General features: G+C 40.4%; 1 long non-coding RNA gene across 1 annotated transcript; it reads right to left on the reverse strand.

Annotated features, from left to right (window-relative positions):
* Positions 1 to 313: 313 nt before the first annotated feature.
* On the reverse strand, positions 314 to 1,900 carry LOC308594701. The gene is made up of 3 exons (XR_014011575.1): positions 1,761 to 1,900; positions 738 to 861; positions 314 to 402 (listed from the first exon to the last, which is right to left on the reverse strand). It is a non-coding gene; the product is annotated as an uncharacterized lncRNA (long non-coding RNA).
* Positions 1,901 to 8,020: the final 6,120 nt, after the last annotated feature.

Consider the following 8,020-nt stretch of genomic DNA (forward strand, 5'->3'; position numbering starts at 1 on the left):
TTTCAAAATCATCAAGCACAAAACCGCAAGAGAGGCAGCACATGCACCAAAGCGTTGATGAAAAATATAATAAATCAGAGCTGTAACCCAAATTATTTTATTTTAAGGGCATGTAATTAACAAAATATCCATGGCAATATCTTTAATACAGCAGATACTCCCAAACTCAGCTGGTGGCCTTGTTGGCTTAGGGATCAAATATGCTTTTTACCTTGGGCTTCTTATTATGGTATGGCAGAAAGCCTGGATCAAAGGCTCTTTCTCCTTTGACACTTGCTTTGCTCCAGCTATTGCAGGCACAGTGTCTGATGACCTAATGATAGACAGGTCAGTTTATCTCTAGTCTGTTCAGTTTTGCATGTTTTCATTCATACGACTGTTCCTTCCTGTTTCCACATTTATCTGTCCATCAAAAAATGCAAATCTAAATAGTATTTATATGACTGCATGCATGCATTCTCAATGCATTTGGTTACATTTTTGAGCCAATAATTGTATTGTAAAATTCAGAGAAATGCAAAATCAGAAGGATAAGTAAAATTTATTAGAATATTAGTCCAAGATGTGCAAATCATTTTAAAAATGATTCATTAAACAATGCAGACTAAATGCAATTGTCCTCCATCTCTAGTGTCCAGAAATGAATATAGCTCCAAAACTTCAGCTGGTACAAAAAACTACTGCACAGATAGCAACTAACAGAAGTCAGTGCTGTCATATTCCACTTATATTAATACCTTGTTCTACAGTTTCTGAACAAAATTCAATGTTCTAGTTTAGACATTGAAAATCCTCAGTTGTTTGGGCTTTGGGTATCATGGAGGCTGTTGCAGATACCATCTTCTTTAGATGTCTGATTTGCTATACACAAGAAGCAGAGAATCTAATGAAACAAAAGTTTCCATCAAAGGCATACTGTCTTATCCATACAACCTGTCTTTTGAGCATGTTTCAATCACTGGCATTCTGATGACTCTTTCAAAATATACCAGCTGTTTAACTTTAATCCTCAAAAATGTGTCCTAGGCAATTGTTATAAATACAGAGCATCAATTGAAATGCTTAGAACCTTAATCTTAAGCACACACAGAGATACAGGCAGCTTGATCCTGTTTCTCACGTTTACTGAGATGCAAGTTCTACTGAATTTGATGAGATTAACTCCCAACCAAATTTGCAAAGAATTGAAGTCTAAATGTAGGAAGAACCCCATTTTCCTTCATTCTTTGTATGTAGGAAAATGGCATGTGTGGTCAAATGGTAAATGTAAAAAATTTAAAGGCAGGCTTGCATTTCTCTACACAAAGCCTCTTTCTCCAAAATCCAGCCACCATGCCTTATTTTTATTTTTAAAAAACTAAGGAAATATTTTAGAATTTCAGTTTCATTATGGTGAGACTCTTTGATGGCATATTTGGTTGCAATTTAGACAAATTATCTCTTAATCATTAGTATAATTAATCTTTTTTATTGTTGTTTGTTTCTTTCCAATCACTTTTATGGGCAAGTGACCATTTTTACAGAATGACAGGTTATATATTTGATTATTATAAAAATGCCACTTTTTGCTATGTCAGTTCTTTAAAACCAGTTGAGTAAAATGGAAAGGGTATATTGTTATTTTTTTAAAAGAAAAACACAATCAGTGCAGGTGTTGCTATGATACTGCTACTTTTTTCAAATTCTTACTGTAATTATACACACTTTTCTTGCACAGAAGATTGGACTAAATGCCAGAAAGTCCCAGATTCATATCCCACCACAGCCATGAATCACAGTGTGGCTTTGAGCAAGTCATGACCTCAGTTTATCAATCTGCAAAATAGGTATATTATCCATTACATTGGGTGGATGGTACATGCTATTGTGAAGAGTAAGCAGAGAAGTGGTGCAAAGAAAAAAGAAGATAAATTTCTTAACAGGACCAAATTGAAAGCTAGGGATATCTGCTGAAATGTCTCTGAGGTGCTCCCCCCCCCTTCTTTATGGCTACAGCAGTAACAGTGGAATTGGGGAGTGGGATCTAAAATTAGAGAGTTGGGGGTAGCAGCAGACTTCCTAAGAGCAAATCGTAGGCAAGTCTGACCGGGAGCCAACTAAATCCCCTCTATATTTATCATACAGTAGGTATGATGAACTCAATTCTCAAGTATCTGTGACTGAGCAAGTGGCGCATACAGTAAAACTAGCATCTGGTTTCATAGGTCTTCACCAAACATATCACTGAATTAATATGATGCATCCCCTGCCAAGAATCCGCAGTATGCTGTTAAAGGCCAACGTGTCCGTGTGTAAAGCCTGATAAAAATAAAAGCAAAGAGGTTGATAGCTGCCAGAACAACACATGAAAGGGGCCAGGTTTTGCTTGGTGTTTTGTCTTTCTAAACCCCCTTGTCTATAGCACAAGAAGTAAGAAATGGCAACTGGATGAATGGTGCTGGCATCCTGTAACATCCCAAACACTGTCACTGTAAGTAGGAATCCTAGTATGCTTGAAACTTTTTCTGCTCAGTTTATTGTGCAATTCACGTGCACATTTCACCACCACTACCAGCTCTTTTTGTTGCACATAGTTTTCCAGTTTTTCCACAAAAGTTGTGTTTCAATTGTGAGGTGACCGCAGTTTCTGAATAGGCAGAGTGCAAGACCAGAAAAGGGTTTACCTAGAAATGGAGGATACAAATGAGTGACTGAATGAATGAATATTTGTATCTGGGGAAATATGATACAGCAGAAGCATTGCTGCTGCTGCTGCTGCTGCTGCTGCTGCTGCTGCTGCTGCTGCTGCTGCTGCTGCTGCTGCTGTAAATTTTCACGTTGTATAATTCTAGAGTGGAAAAGCTCATCTAGCTATATTTATTATGGGGCGGATATGAGAACAAGTAGGCACACACCAGTGGACACTCCTCTATTTCCAGACAGGGGCTTCATTTTCAAGTGGTCCACTGAGATATTGCAAACAGGTTGTTGGCAACAACTCCTTCCTTTTTTTAAAAAATCGAGCTTTTCCTGGAACTCTTTATTAAATGGGGAGTGGGTGGCATACAGGTTGGCTTTTTTATGCCAATGATGTCATGTAAACACTGCAAAAAAACAAAACAAAAACTTGAGTGCATACGTAGCACTGATCCCTCAATAAACACTCACCTGGAAGCACCTGAGGGCTCCAGACTCCCAGCACCACTAGTCCCTAGAGACATGCACTTGTGACTTGATCTTAGGTGCACAAACAGCAGGTGAGCAGTCCTCCCTGGGATGCAAATCTGCTTTATGCCTAAATATTGCTGATATGGCAACCCTGTTTGTATTACAAGTGGATGCTCCTCCAGACAAAACGTTCTCTCTGTACAGAGAACTGACATGTCAGGGAGGTGTATTGGGGGTGTTGTTGTTGTTATGAAGAAGCATTTGAGTATGTCGTAAGAACATAGGAAGCTGCCTTCCTTATACTGAGCCTTGTTCTTTGTTCATCTGGCTCAGTCTATTCTGACTGGCAGGGGCTCTTCCATATCATCTGCTCTCTGATCCAATTTAGTACTTGAAGCGTCGCTTCCCTTTTGTCTGTTTTTAGATGCCAAGTCCTTTGGGATAAGGGTCTGTCCTCTCATAACCACCATGCCATCAATACCAACACAACTTCTTAGAAACAACCTTTTTGCTGCAAAGAAAAGCTCCATGGGAATTTCTCCCTGCATCCGAGGTCCTCTCCACCCCCATTGGCAGATTGCAGAGGGTGGATGTCCTTTCCCATGGTGGTGCCCAGATTGTGGAACGACCTCCTTAGAGAGGACCACTTGTCCTGCTTTTGGGCAAGCTTTTGGGGCAGCTTTATTTCATCAGTTTATTTATTTTTTTAGTTCTGTATCTTACCGTTTTTAAATTGGCTGCTGCTTTTAATTCATTCCTGTTTTACCGCTGTGATTTGTTTTTCTTATTTTATTGTTGTGCATTTTAAATCCTAAGTGTACTTTAACACAGAAGGGCAGGACACACGTTTATTTAAATGATAGGTAAATGCTGGCTCGTTTCATGCTAAAATTAACCGGCGCATCATTTTAAACGAACAAGCATTGATCATTGGCTGGCCGTCCTAAATAATCTTCTAAATATTATTTTTAGCACGAGAGTCTTCCCCTATTTGAATCTTAACATATAACATCATTCATCATTACATAATCTTATGAGCAATGACCCCCCCCACCTATTTATAGTTTTTATCAACTTGTATGGGCAAAGGATTTCTCCATCCTTTTACTTTCCCAATATATTAATAGCCAATTAAATCTGGCAGCTGTTGAAAATAATAACTCCCGTGAGGGGGGGGGGAATCATTCCGCTTAACACGGAATATATGAGTCCTGTTGCAGCTGTCCAGCCAGCTCCTCGTTTTAATAAATTGTAAGGCAATTATGTGAGTGAAGCTTCTATGAAACTGATTAGAAGACAGAGGATCAGAGATTTGATGCTCCGCCGATCAAAGGTGTGGAGGTACTTGGACTCAGCAGAACGGGGTGTTGTGCCCCTGTAGTGGAATGTGGAATTTCATGTGGCCAAGACATTTCTGAAGGGAGTCTTCTCTCCTACGCGCGGCACAGCCCTTGCTTTGTAAGGAATCCCTGGATTGTTTGGTTAAAAGCTTACAATCAAACAAAACGTGTGTTTTCATATAGCTAAATACAGGGTTGTACATCTGGGAACAAAGAATGCAGGCTATGCCTAGAGGAAGGGAGACTCCCTTCTTGGAAAGCAGCCCATTGAGAGAAGGGGCTTTGAGGTCTTTTTTAGATAAATGCCACAATATGAGATACTACTAGAGCAAAGATGCCTATTTCCCAGGACTTTAGGCTGCAATCCTCTGCACGCTTACATTCAACCCAGTGGGACTTACTTCTGAGTAAACAAAACCCCAACAGAGTTTTAGAGCAGTAGAACAAAGGACGTTTTCAAAAATTACATTTTTTAAAAAAATACACCTAAGGTGGTGGCTGTTGTTTTAAAGTATAGTCCTGTAATGTGTGGATGTAACAAGCAGGTGTTTGGAAAATTTGTATTGTAGAAGGAAGGAAATCAAAGAGGTGTAAGATTGGCTTCCTCTTCTGGTTGAGAGCGGTTTCTGGCAATCCCTCCATGCAACGTGTGACTTAGTCCTTTGGCTGCAGTCCTCCACACACTTACCTGGGAGTAAATCCAACTGAATTCAGTGAGGCTTATATCCAAGTAGGCATGCATAGAACTGCACAGTTAGTCAATGGGAAGAGCTGGAATTTTAACATATTCTTGGTAGGCAGCCTTCCAGAACCTAGTGCCCTCCACTTGGGCACCTGGTACCCCTTTGGACTACAGTTCCCATCAGTCCCAGCCAACACACATGTCCAAAACCTGAAGAGCACCAGGGTCAGAGAAGGCTGAAGTTAGACAGCAACTATAGGAATACTGTAGTTTGAGAAATGGAAGAGGGGGTAAATAAACTCACTGGCGGAGGAAGAGGAGTGCGGGGGGAACTCACCGCCCCTGGCAGCGCGATCCTGGTAGGGTGCCATCGTGGTTGCCCCACCCCGCACTAGGCACACACCCCCAGGACGCATGCCACACCCCTGAATGAACTATCCTCCACCACTGAATAAACTATCCTACTTTAGGAACCTGCATTATTGATAAGAATGCTGTGCTGACCAATGAATCCTCATTTGTGTATAAAGCAAAGATGATTGTTATATTTGCTTTTACAATTAGGCCCTATCTGCACTATACAGTTATAGCAGTATCATACAACAGACATGGCTTCTCCTAAAGAATCCTGGGACCCGTAATTTGTTAACGGTGCTGAGAGTTGTTAGGAAACTGCTATTCCCCTCACAGATATACAATTCCCAAAGGTTTAGCAATCAATCCCACTTCCCAGGAAACCCTGGGAACTGTATCTCACTGAAAAGGAAAGCTAACAATTCTCAGCACCCTTAACTACAGCTCCTAGGATTCTTTGAGGGAAGATATCATTGTTTAAAATTGTATGATACTGCTTTAAATGTACAGTGCAGATGGGGCCTTGGTCTAATCACAGAGCATTACAATATGCTGCAAAGGCACGAAGTGCTGTAATGGACCACTTTCCTTCTGATAGGGGATTGTTGCATGTGTAATTGTTCTCTCTCTTTGGCTGAAAATTTGGGGCTGTTAGCATTGTAGATGATAAAAACCATAGCCCTCTCTCAGCATTCAAAAGAATGTGTGAGGCAGGCATTGGCAAACTCAGCCCTCCAGATGTTTTGGGACTACAACTCCCATCATCCCTAGCTAACAGGACCAGTGGTCAGGGATGATGGGTGTTGTAGTCCCAAAACATCTGGAGGGCCGAGTTTGCCTATGCCTGGTGTGAGGGCTCAAACCGAGCAGGGAGTGGGCCATTTCTGTTTAGCACAATGTGAGTGCTTTTGTTTGTTGTTACATCCAAAGTAGGGCGAGGAAGCTCTGGTTAAAGTATGTTTTGTTGAAACAAATCAGAGTTTCTCCAACAGTAAACACTGGTAAGCTTAGAACAGGAAGCCAGTGCTTCTGGTTTCCTTGCAGCCATGTGGAAGAGAGTGTGAAAGGATGTGCAAGCCCACATCTTGTTTCTGGTTATTCATGTAACACTAAACAAATGGATTAGTATTATGTACCAAATGGGTCAGTGAGTAGCACTCAAGTAGCTATATCCCAATTCTAGTCATGAGTACTCCATAGTTATTAGGCCTTTGGATTCCGGTGTTTGGTATTACAACTCTATTTCTCCACACATATTTTGAATCACACCTTTATTTAATCAAGGTATAGTCTGGGGATGTGTTCTGTACAGGAATTTCCTAAATCTCTCCTACTGAACTCAACTGTGCTTTAAAAAGTTTGCCTTTGGCCCAATTTACTATCAAGCCTTTATTAAACTAATAAAACATCTATTGCACACATTTGATTTAATGTTTCTTACCCGTTTATCTATATCAGGGTAGTTTATACAACTCAGTGCGCTATAACTAGATTGCTATATGAGTTTTGCAGTATAAGTAAATGACTGAACAGAATTTCTCTAACGCTTAAAGATCTAGAGATAATTTATCCCACACACCAACAATTATCTAGCTAAAAGCTACTCTGAAACTCAGAGCTAGCATGTCAGTACAACACCTTGGAATTAATTGAAAGCATGCCAGCAAAAGTTACCCGTTAAATACCATGAGCATTGCATAATGTAAACATACTCTATATTGATTGTGTGCTCAAATTAAAGTGTCTACTTTGTGGCAATAAAGAACAGTTATATGCCCTTCAACATGGTATAAATAGTTACACTTTACTTGCTGAAACAAAATAGAATGACTCTTGAAATGAACTTGAATTTCAGAGACAGCTGAATCCAAGTCAATCAAATCACTTGCTGTCCCACAACTTCTCTCAAGAGACCTGCAGTTGTCACTGGCCACCTTTAGATCAGGGGTGATGAACCCTTTTCAGTTGGAGGGCCAATTCAAGAACTTCTCTCAAGAGACCTGCAGTTGTCACTGGCCACCTTTAGATCAGGGGTGATGAACCCTTTTCAGTTGGAGGGCCAATTCAAGAACTGGCTTGCCCTCTATGGGCCATTTTTGACAGGTGGGTAGAGCTGGTTGCATGTCAGTCAATGAGTTTGCAAGTCCCTTTGAAGTTGCCCATTTGCAGGTATGGTTTGGATTCAAAATAACCTGTGTATAGACATTTTTCCCCTGCAAAGCAAATGCTATCTACATTGAGACTATTCTCAGTTTCAGATGAGGTTTGCTATGCTTGAGTAACACATAGCTTGCCTATGTGCATGAAACTGTTTGTGCAGTTCTTTGTATCCCGATGAATAATAATGGGTCAGAAACCAAGCTCTGCCATGATACTTCACAGCACTGATACCTATTGCTGTTTATTTAGAGACAACCTTTTAACCTATTACCTTCTGAGTTAGAAGAAAACACACAGCATAAAGAAAAATAAGCATCTGCAGATGCATCATGAAATA

This window comes from Podarcis bocagei (assembly GCF_964188305.1).
Source record: "Podarcis bocagei genome assembly, chromosome: 9".
Classification (NCBI taxonomy): Eukaryota; Metazoa; Chordata; class Lepidosauria; order Squamata; family Lacertidae; genus Podarcis; species Podarcis bocagei.